The sequence below is a fragment of the Xiphophorus maculatus genome, chromosome 20 (genome assembly GCF_002775205.1).
Source record: "Xiphophorus maculatus strain JP 163 A chromosome 20, X_maculatus-5.0-male, whole genome shotgun sequence".
Lineage (NCBI taxonomy): Eukaryota > Metazoa > Chordata > Actinopteri > Cyprinodontiformes > Poeciliidae > Xiphophorus > Xiphophorus maculatus.
Window position 1 is genome coordinate 32477207 of NC_036462.1, and position 12392 is coordinate 32489598.

The following is a 12392-nucleotide window of genomic DNA, read 5'->3' on the forward strand; positions in this document are numbered from 1 at the left end:
AGCAGAGACTCGTCTCCTGGGCTGATGTTGGGAGCCTAATAAAGATGCATTACTGTGAGGCCGGGCAAATGACGCACGTCGTATCACCCCGCTCCGTCTCCCCCACGCAGCCTGATTAAACTGATAAAGTGCGCCAAAAAAGAGCCAGAGATGGGGATGTAAATAATAAAACAGCGTCGGGTGAAAAGGGAGAGTCAGCAGAGGTGGAGGAAGAGTCACAACGCTGAGAGAGAAATCTCATTAGGAGCAGTTCCATACCTAATGAATAAAATGCAAAGTTCCTCATACTGCTCGCCTAATTTTGCACATTTTTAATTGGTGTGACATTCCAAGTTAAAAGCGCCGGCCTTTGGATGACCCCGCGGTGTCAAGGCTGTTTAAACACACACACACACACACCCCTGCGAGCGCAACGCATACATTGACAGGCGGCTGTGCTCCTGACTTTGATATACTCTCATTAGCATAGCAACAGCAAGATGACCGTCCACAGGGGAGGCTGTAACCCAGGCAACCAGAGCTGGCAAATCCAACTACCAAAACCAGAGGCACGGATGGAAGTGCGCTCCCAGCCACGTTCCTCATGTTTGAATCAGTGTTGTTGAAAGTTGGCCTTTTACTTTGAAGTGGTACGTTCAGTTCGCGCAAACCTGAACTGAATAAATTCCTATCGGTCCTTCATTATTGGAAGTACCGATATCTCTACCTCACAAGGCAAAGACGCAATATTAGAATCACAGGACTAGAGTTTAACTTTTGTTAAAAAAAAAACATTGTTAAAAATAATGCGTTCCCTCGCAATATGCTGACTGCAATATCATTGCAGGTCAAGTTTGTATGCAGTCATAAATGTCAATAAAAAATTTAAAATATATCCATATTTAAAGAGCCCCAGTGAAAATGTGTTTATTATTAACTCCTTGGTGCAAAGAAACTGACTGAAAATCCATTTATTCACTGGATGTTTATGTGTTTGTGTAAGGTTGAGATGTAACTGCCCATGAAAACGGCCCTTTAAACCATTCAGACCAACAAGAGACGCAGTCAAAACTGTCAGATGTCTCATTATCCTGTGATGATAACTCAGAAATAGTCCAAATACTTTGGATGTAGTTTTTATTTCTTTCCTTCTTACGGAAGGTTTCTGTTTGTAGGTTTGTGGTGCATTTCTGTCCTAAAGAAAAAGACAGAAAACTTCAGATATTTCACAACGAGATATTAGCATACATGGAAAAACCTTAGGAAAGCCTTATATAATAGCAGAAAGTATGATAGCAACCGTAAGAAAAACTTACAGTATCCAATTATGCTGCAGTAAGTGATCAGTACCTTATTGTGAGAGAACGCAAAAGAGAAAAAATGTCCTCCATGTTGGGTCTATTTTAGTTCCCAACCTGCAGGGAATCAACCAGAGGCACAAGTTACTCTTCTGCAGAAGAGGGGAGAGAAGCCAGACACTGAGAACTGCAGTCAAACACTGTCTGGGATCAACTGCACCGGCTCTCACCTCTCAGCTGCTTTTTATTATCATTACAAGGAAAAGAGGGTTGGGTTTCTTCACATAGTCACACATATAGTTTCGTCAGAGAATTCTGCCACAGGATGTTCTAGGACGCTCTTACTAAGCTGACTCAGTGACAGGCAGTTTGATAAAACCAGAAGAGCGAGTAAGCATTTCTAATCTTCAGTCTAATCTTTAGTCCTCCTTGTCTTGTCTGACCCTAAACGTTTTGTTTATGACCAAAAGCATCCAAAATGCTGCCAAATCAAGAAGGTAAACATGGTGGAGTTTCAGGGATAGACAAGAAAAAAAAAACTGCCTTCATTGTTTAATTTTTAAACTAAAACTCACATGATTGTGAGCAAAGAAATATTTACTTCCTAGGGTTTATCAATAAATTTGACCAATGATGTTCGATGGAAAACGTTCATTTTGGATAGGAGTCTCAGATCGATTTCAAGGGCACACATTTCAAATTATATCTGAGATCCCTGAAAGTCAGAGGAAGCTTTTTGTTTTGAATTTAATTAAATGGGAAAATCTCTGTTAAGGTTAGATACCTTTCGCTGTCCTTCAGATTTATTGAACCACAGCACTGGAAGGATAAAACGTGCAAAATTCCCTGTCAGGCATCAGAGCTTCTGACTGAAGCTTTTGTTCTCAGCTGTCCAGAATGACCTATGGTAATGCAACCTTATCAGCGCAGACACACCAGCTAACTGTTAAGTTTCTACAAAAAAAAAAAACATAAAATAAAATCAGGATTTCTTTCATTCAGCTTTTGATAACCACAGCCAATATCTTTGAAGTTCAACCTCTGTGTAAAGTGTATGCTAGCCCATGTGTCACAAAGGAGTGTGAACAGTGCCAATCCTGCCGTCACATGCAAAACGGTTAAGCTAAGATTTCCAACATAAATCAACCGTGCGGCGCTCTTTGTTGTCCTCAAATGCCAATCACGTGGTTCACCGTATTTCCAAAGGGAGGTAAACCCCTGAGAGGAACCGACGAGTGGCTGACAGGTGATTCCAGGGGGAGAAAAGCGACGCACGTGTGTCCGAAAATGATGAGTTCTTGACTGGCAGACGCTGTCTTCTGTCCACACCTCATCCAGCAAAATCAGATAAATAACTATGGGTAGAATTACGTTTCAATCTGCCAAACTTAAAGTGTTCAATCCATTAATTGGGAAGAATGTGATTTTCTACCCTTTTTTTAAATAATGAAAGCTAGTCAAAAGAAGCTAAATAATGCAAAGCTAATTTTTAGGATGTGCTTATTGTATCCTTACAGTCTTAAAAGATTGCTTATATTTTTGGATGAAATAAAAGGAAACCCAGCACCTCACCTAAAGCATAAAAGCTTTAGATTGTGAAATCAAAGGTGGATTTTTCTCTATTCGTTTGCTAAACTCTGTGGGGTTTCATGTCAAATTCAGCTTTTGTGATGTTTGTTCTGTCTAATTTACCAGAATGCAAAGTTTTTAATCATACATCCGGGAATCAGTAGTTTTCACCTTGGAAACTGCCAGGAACTAACTGGTCACTATCTGATGAAAGCAGATATAGTGACAACAAAAATATTAGACGCCCATCAATATCATGAAGAGAAGCTACCACAGACAGCAATATGTTTTCCCCCCAATGTCATTTTCTTCAGAAAGGATTTTTAAAAATTTTAGTATTACTTACCCATCTGAAAAGATGCAGAATGCAACCAACATTTCACATGCTGATAATTTGTCTGTTCCGATGTTAGCGTTAGATGCGCATTACAGCGTTTGACATGTTTTAAATGTCTGTATCAGCAAATCAATCAACGCTGCAACATCTAATTGTTCCATTGAAATTGGCCTTTATCTCTTTAAGAAGAGCCTACTCTTGTCTTCCGCCCTTCATCATAACAATGCTCCTCCATGGTGCTGTTCATAAACTGTTTTAGGAACATTGGATGAGCTCAGCTGACATACACTTCCACCAGGAGTTCGCTGCTGCCGCTAGTCTAGAGGAGGGGTGAAAGCTAGGCCAGGCGACTAAAGCTCCGAGGGGGGAGCTTTGGGTAAGCAGGCATTATGGCACGGATGTCTGGTTGCCGTGGGAGATTCAAGCATTTCTCAAACAAATAATTAAATCAACCTTTCATGTATGTTTTTGAAGATGGAATAACACTAAGCCATGATGTAAAGCGCCAAAAAGTTGATTTTACATAAAGACGTGCAACAAGTGTTCATATAACTTCATGTATTATTTTTATTGCAGCAGCATAATCTCACACACATTCATGTGGTCGGGGGAAAAAATCCAGCTAACTAATAAGTATTTTTACCCTAATTAGAGGAGGGCAGATTGATCCAAAAATATTGATATCAATTCCAAGTTGGTATCAGTATTGGATAAATGCTAGCATGATAAGATTGATACTTTAGTTTATGTTTCCCTTTTGAAAATTAGCTACATGGTGGCCATGGAACAAGGTCCGTTTGTGTTCGGGAAGCCATCTGTCATTATCTGACCATGTTTTGGATCACTCTGCTGCTGACAACACACTAGAGTTAGAGTTATTCTTACTTCCACTTCAGTGGCTGCTTGCTATAACTAATCACGATTAATGCACCAAGCACATTTACAAGGCATGTATCATAGCTAAAAAGATTAGTGATAAAACAAATCTCCTGAAAACAATAACCTGTCTTGTCACAAGTCAACCTATTGTCAAGAAAACTGGCATAAGGGTATGAGATCTTTCCAGGCACACGCAGAAAAAGGGGCATAATGGCTTGAAAGAAATAAAGTAATCTTGTAGTTTGATTAAAAGTTAATTAAGTTGAATAAGTTTGAATAATATGAAAATAAGTAATCACTCAATAACTTTCTGCAATGAATCTCTGATTAATGATCTGTAATGATTTAACTCTGTAATGAGTATGTTAATGATTAACAATAAGGAAAAGATGTGATTTATTGTCAATGAATATGAAGTTGTGATCATTTGAAATCAATTCAAACAGGTTTAATAACAGGTTGAATGTGTTTAATGAGTTATAATAAATGATAGTGAGTTATAGAAAAGAGAGGAATGCAGTACAGCCCTGATAACAGGAAATGTCGCAAGCAGTTCTGAACAGATGGCCAGGACGCACAGGATGGGTGGTGCGGTGAGTTTGGCTGGGGCAACGGAGAAAGGGGAAGTACGGAACTTTCCACTACGGTCAGCAAAAACAGGTTGGGAAATGTGAGGACTTTTTCATGAGACACAGCAGATGTGGAGAAAGTCACGTAGACCAAACCTCCCCATACACACACATGGTGGAGAAATGTATAAAAAGGGGCTGCAAAGAGGAACCAGTTGTTCCCAGTCCGGCGGCGCAGAAGAAGAGACAATCTGCAGAAGCAGATTGAGCTACGGACCGCACTTCAGAACTACGGGGGAGCTCGGACTTCACACCGCCAAGGAAGGACTGGGTCCCATCGCCCCATCTCTAGTTCTTCATTCGACCGTCGGTCTCGTCTCAACCCAGCAATTACAACTCTGCAACAAGACTTGGAGGAAGGACAAAGGTCCCTCAGGGATGAGGAACTGGGTTTTGCAAAAGGATTCGGACCCGTTCTGCTTTGTTTCCTTTCTAAGGAGGATTTTTCCACACAAGGCAAAAACCTCAACCAAGGATGCTAGAAATTCCTGTTGCCAAAAGATCCACCATCGTCTGGGTATGAGTTGAATCTGCTCATTGAAATTCCATTTCAGAACGTGCGACTTAAAGTTAGGGAAAGGAGACAGGGTAGTGGGATTGTACATGTAAATTTTATTACTCTGTTTTTGAATTATATACGATTGATTATGGATTTGTATGTCGCATATCCTTGCTTAAGCTTGCTTAATAAAGTTATACTATCAAATTCTAATGAGGTTGGTGGACATTGGAATTAATAGAGTCATTTAATCTTTGTTCAGTTCTTTTAATTAAGGTAAAACTAATGTACATGATTCCAGTAAATAGGAGGCTTCATAATTTCCTTTGGTGAGAGTAAATAATGACCCTGGGACTTACATCTAAGTCACTAAACATAATCTAGCCGGTTCCAAGTGCAAGTTATGATTTAGAAAGTGGGCTACCGTTAACAGAAGTGGTTATTGGAATTATGCAGCTGTGAGGGCTACTCAGCTGATTGTTTCTTAACTGTAAAGGGTCATAACTTCTGGATTGGAGGTAGTTAGAGCTAGACGAATCACTTTCGCCACCAGTTTAAATAGATTATCTCTTATAGAGTACTTTTAGGGTAATACCCAGGTCTCAGAGATTTTCGGGACCTGTTAGACAGAGAACTGGTCAGTAGGCAGCCCTGGGACGTAGTGAGGAGTGGGCGGGGCTGACTATTGCAGGATAACCTTCATGGCACCCAACGTGGGGCGGCGCACAACTGAGTAGGCGGGCCCCAAAGAAACCAAGTCAGTGAAAACAGATGTGAGACTCTGAATAGCTCACTTGGGTTACTAACTCTTGGGGAAGAGAGTTAGTGGTGACTGATAAGGCCGTCAGTCACAACCCTTGCAGTAACTGTATGGCATACAGGTGAGGGAAAGCTTCTACTGAGGATAAATGACCGGATCCAGACAGTGAAGCTAGTAGCCAACATAGTCTAGACCCATCCCTGCTCAAGAGCGCAAAGAGAGGCTTTGGGGGATAGACAACTCGAACCGACAGAGAGACGGAGTGATGGATGATCACTTCGAGGAGGAAAATCTGGGGAAGAAACCGGAGGAAGCCGGCCGTCCAGATCGTTTGGAAAAGGAGGAGACCTCAACAGAACTGCATCAACTTTCTACACAGCTACTGTGACTCAGACCTGAAGCAAGGGGGGACGTTGGTTCCAAGAATGAGGAACTGAAACATCAACCCCTGACAAAGGAAAGTTGGCTCAGTCTTGCTGGAGTGGTTCGTGATGTAATGCTGACAAGAAAAGAAAAGACCAGCCAGCAAGCATGCACAAGAAACAGAGAAAAGTATCATCAGCTGACGATGGATGAGGAAGCACACCGCGTCCTCCACTGCAGCCATCGAGAAGACATCCGGCAACAGAGGAACAAACACCAGCAGCTGACATCATCACACAGACGCAGACATGGTTAAAGACATCCTGCTGGACCCGGAGCTTGAAATTGGGCCAGCACAACCCACCAGTAAGAAACGACCGCAAGCGACATCTGAGAAGCCAGGACAACTGGAAGGGACAATCTACACCGATGGATCCAGAAAGGGGTCCGACCAGTCGGCATACTGGGGATTTATTCTGAAGCAAGACGGCAAAGAGAGATGCCGTCAGAAAGGAAAAGCTCCCGGTAGTGCTCAAGCCGGAGAAGTAACGGCAGTACTGGAAGGATTGCTGGAGCTGGTGAAAAGGAAAATCAAGAGTGCCAGACCCGAGAGAAGCAGCTTGAGAGTGCGAGAGGGAAACAAGTAGCTCATCACAACTTATGGAAGAAGAAAGCAGAACTGAGGCTCCGCCCGAAACTTGAGGTGCAGCGACAAGGCGCACACCTGAGAAGAAGCCCTATGGAGGGGCAAAGATGACGACCTTTCGTGCCACTAAGAAAGGTTGTCTCTGCCGGTGTCGAGGTGGGACAGAACACCTAAGGACAGGTGGTCCTAGAGTAGCACGGGGAGCAGGTAGTACGGTGCGTGCATAAGGCCCTCGAATATGCAGGCGTGCTACACCCCCGTGAAGAACTGAGCAAGCAGGACTGCTGGATGTCCCTTCAGCCCATCCGATGCAGCTGTGTGACTTTGAGGTATGTGGTCGATACGCAGGGCACCCAGGGCAGCGGATGGAAGGTTTGTTCATCAAGAGCACAGTCCCATGGGGTTCAGTCTGCATGGATGTAGCAGAGCCAATGGGGACAACAGGAAAGAGAGGTGAGAAGTACCTCTTGGTGCTGATGGACACAGTGACAACTGCTAGAAGAGCAGGTCTTCCCCTGCAGAGGAACTCCGTTCACGTCACAGAAAGCAGGGAGGCGAAGACACTTCTCCTTTTTGCTCAGAGAAGAAAAAGGGAAGTTGCAGCTCAAAGTGTCACTGAAAGCAGGGCAGAGAGTTTGGATTAAAGCTCAAGATCGGCCTGCAACTACGGTGATCAAGCTGAGATTCAACGCCCGAGATTTTGTAAAGCAAGTACTGAACTTCAACACAGTACTACTGATGAAGAAAGGGGTCCATGAGGAAGCAGTGCTCAAGCCAGTTCTTAGCTACAGCGAACCAGAACATTACGAGAAGATGGCCAGAGAATCAAGCACCATGCCATCCTACATTAGACTGGCCACTATTACAGGAAGGTTGCCGTTCAAAGAACAACTTCAAGGCTTTGGACTGGGAGGGCCGTGAAGAAATTGGACTATGCTAAAGAAGAACTCCTGTCACAACCTGATGGATTAAAATGGAAAAGGATCATGATTACGTATAAAGCATCATGATGCTTATGCTTTTTGCTTTGCTCTGCTGAACAGCCAGAATTTTTTTTTTTTTTGAGGCCTTCTGTCTCAGCCCATCTTCCCTAAAGAACCATCCCACATCCTGAAGAACTGACAGTTCATCCAGCGAAGGTTCCTGTAGAAGAATCAGAGCGATCCAAGTTTTCTTCGACATTCATCACCTCATGGGGGAAATCAAAACTCCAAGGAGGGGGTGTCAAGAGAAGTGGAGTTTTGATGACTACACTGAGCCCTCTGTGACAACTGAGGATGAAGAATCTGCATCTTCACATCCCAGACGAACCTCTTCTCTTTCCAGGGGATGAGGACGGCGAACTGCAGGAGGGTGATGGACTCCCAGCATGTGAAAGGTCTGACCTCGTGGAGGGGGTGTCAAGAAAATCCGAGCTCATCCCACTTCCCCATGCTGGAGATTTTAGTTTAACAGTAATAATAAATAAAGTTATCTTTAAAATGAATCACTCAAGTGACATCAAGGCCCAACAGTAGACTTAAGTGTCAATAAAGTTAGTTTAACAGTAATAATAAATAAAGTTATCTTTAAAATGAATCACTCAAGTGATATCTAGGCCCAACAGTAGACTTAAGTGTCAATAAAATAAATCTGGTTGTGTGTGTTGTTTTTGTCTCATGCAAACTTTGCTTTAATTCTACTTTTCTCTATTTAATCATAAGAAATCATAGTCAGTCAGAGAGAGTCATTAAACAGGAAAAGCAGGTTTCCTGGAAAAAGAGGAAGTAAGTTTCCAGCCTGCAGATTTATAAAAAATAGCTGAGACTATTTCTTATTTTAAATCATGAAAGTTTTAAAGAATGAAATCTAAAACATTTTGAGTAATTTGATAAGATTCAAAGTAAAATACTTATATTAATATTGGTTTACTTGTAATAATATTTACACGAACATTTGTGGGAACACTTACAAGAAAAACAAGTAACTGTAACTTTAGTATTAAATAATTAGAATCATGTATTATTCTTGGTTTCTTTTCAGAAAAACATCTGTAATAACTCACATTAAGATTATAATAAGTATAATTAATAAGTTATGGTTATAAAATCATAAATGAATGATAAATCAGAGAAGCTGAAGAAAATAAATGTGATATAAGTTATGGTTATAAAATTATAAATGAATGCTAAATCAGAAAAGCTAAAGAAAATAAATGTGATATAAATGTGATTTTGACATTGAACTTGAAATGGTGTAAAAGGTGTAACTGCAATTAAACATCACTGATATGTTGGAGGTAGAGAGTAGGTGAAAGGTGAAAGGCAAGGAACTAACAGGAGAGCAGAGATGATCAACGCCTTATTTAGAGAGTAGGTGAAAGGTTGTGCAGGCAATGGACATAGGAGGTTGAGCAACCCTGAGACATTAGCACAGACATCAGGAAATGTCTGTAAGACAGTGATGGATATGAGATCATCTGTCTAAGCAGTCAGAAACCCTATAAAAGGTGAGTGCAAAAGAGGAACCGTTCGTTGGATCCTCCGGGCAGCTTCGAGCCAAGATCGAGATGGACAAAGAACTCTGCAGCTGAAGAAGAGCCGGGGCCACGGAGCCGAAGACTGTCCTTCTCATGGAGACCAACCCGTCAGCCCTGCAACCTGTGGCTTCGAATCGCACTTCTCTCATCGGCTGGGTTCAGACCCCAAAGACAAAGATGAAGGCAAAGGCAAAGACAAAGAAGAAGAACTGGTGCCTTTTTTCCTGCCAGCACCAAGTCCTGTGTGACCTCGCCATCCATGCGGAGAGGAGGCTCATCAGACCTGCGGAGATCCTGGCCTTCATCGACCGGCGTCTTCCTCCTGCTGCAACACCTTCTTCATCATCAGACCTGCGGAGATCCTGGCCTTCATCGATCGGCGTCTTCCTCCTGCTGCAGCACCTTCTTCGTCGTCGTGCCAGGTCTGGGGTTCGAGGCGCCAGGCTCCGTCCGTCTCTCTCAAAGGTTCCTTTTTTAGTTCTCAGTGTCAGCAGTAGGGAAAGATAGACTAGATGATTGATTTTACTTATTTGATTATTTCTGCTACTGAATTAAGCTGTACTGACCCTTGCAAAACTGCCTTACTAATAAAATATTTAGCATAAAGAAAATCTAAAAGATGTTGTGGACATTCAGTTAATGAGTCACCTTAAAGTTCTTTGATGGTTGTAAAATAGCTCTGATGTTTGATTCTGGAGAGGAAAAAGTTTAAAATGTTTTTAGGTTGCTGGTAGCCCAAATTTAAAACGTCATCCTTGGGACTCGCCCGAGTCACTAAAACCTACCTGGTTCAATAACAAATGCAAGTTGTAAAATAGAGAACGAGCGACCGTTAACAGGTGTGCTCTGTGAAACTAGTTGGCTGTAGGCTGCTCAGTCTGGCTAATTCACAGGGGGAAGAAGGGTGGGACACCTGGATGTTGGCCGTCAGAAACCAGGCGAATCGTTTCTCGAAACCAGCTTAAACAGAGTTTACTTCAGTTCTGGACAGGGTAAATCCCGGCAGATTTAGGAAACTCAATTAACCCGTTAGATGGAGAGCTGGTAGCACATCTCCCCTCTCAGGAGAGGAAGCAGAGAGTGAGAGAGTAGAGACAGAAAGGAGGGGGGGGGGTGTTGCGCAACAACACTATTTTCTTTTTCTTTTTCAGCTATTGTGTTACAGATTTGACTTTCTTTTTGTGATTGTTGTCCTGTGGCAAGACTCCGCTGAAATGGCTCACAGTTATGTAATGTTACTCTCTTGAGCATGCTGCGTGTTATTTACTACTGATTTTCAAAAATGTTCAAATTGTGGTGTTTCCATTAAATAAGAGATTCAATTAAAATCACTTGAATGAGCAATAAAATCATTAAAAATCATGGAAGTGACCGATGTAAACAGTTACACAAGATATACCGGCATTCATAATTCAGCCATTGCGTAGCGCTCATCTATCAGAGGAGACGTCAGCATGTTATTCAAGCGTAGGAGCAGCAAGCCCCGCCTACTGGAGCGGCTACGTATGCGTCGATTTGAGGAAATTGTAATCTATGATTTTACAGAAGAGCTATGCATTCAACAAGTTGGAATGACGCACAGCAACTTTTTATGAACTATGATGCTGTGAGAGGTCTGGTGGAGCCAGTGGCACACAAACCATCATCCTCCTACTACTTCCTGCCATTGTCTTCAGCATTTCCACCAGTAGTAAAATCCGGCTATTGATCATGTGAAGAGAGATCTCCCCATTTTTCCACCTTTGGCTGCTCAGCTGGTAATATTTTCTTTTATTGCAAAAACAAACAAAAAAAACTGCTTAAAACTTTTCCACTGACTGTGATAATAGTGGTATAAATGCTTCATCATTCTAGTAGCGTATTATTTGAGAAAACAAGTAGAGCCTGTGTCGCTAGTAAATTATCCGCTCCTAATTATCAGCGAGTTTGCTCGATTGCGACCCCGTAGTAATTTGCGCTCCACTCAGTAGGCTGTGTTAGTGATTATTTAAAACAGCGAGAGTGTGTTCAAAGAGCACAGCAACATTAGTGGATCATCCACAGAACCCATCACTACTATGTGCATCTTTTCTGGATCGCAACCTCACCTTTTTAGAAATCTCTGTTCTTCCTGTGCCGATGTGCTACATCAAGGTATGCTAGCAGTAGATTGGTAAATAATGTACAGCTGTGTTTGTTTTAGAAATGGTCAAATCTGCAGTTAAGATTGTGCATATAAAAGGCCTTACTATAAAGAAAATAGAAAAGTATTATGGCATGCAGTTTCATTTTGCAATTTGATTCAGAACAAATATGAAATCTGCCTTTGCCAGCATTTTAGTTCACATGCAGAAGCTGATTGTCAGCTTTTGTGTGTTATTGAATATAGGCCAGTCGAACTAGAAGCTTTATCCAAAAGTAAAGTTTTAAGCATCATCTTCAGAGTAGACAGGGTGTCTACCTCACAGACTAAAACTGGGATCCAGGGGAAACGAGCAATAAGATCTGCCTCCCATTCTATGTTAACACGTTCTAGGAACCAGCAATAAAACCAGCAGTCTGAGAGCAAAGTGCTCTGTTAGAAATCAGATCTCTGATGTATGAAGGAGCTTCATATGTGAGAAGAAGAATTTCAAATTCTTCTCTGAATTTGACAGGTAGTCAATGAAGGGAAGCTAAAAAAGGAGAAGTATGATCCCTCGTTTTAATGTTCTTACTGCAGCATTTTGCATAAGCTGAAGGCTTTTAATATTTATTTTTGACAACATTCCAGGGTGACAGTTTTAAATCCTACAAACCTGTTTAATGGGTCTTCATGACATAGCCCGGTAAAAGCCAGCCCGTTGTCATGCACTTCGCTTCTTACAGAGGGTCTGGACCTATTTTTGCTTGCTAACATAGCCAACTGTTTGTCCATGATATATGTAATGCACCAC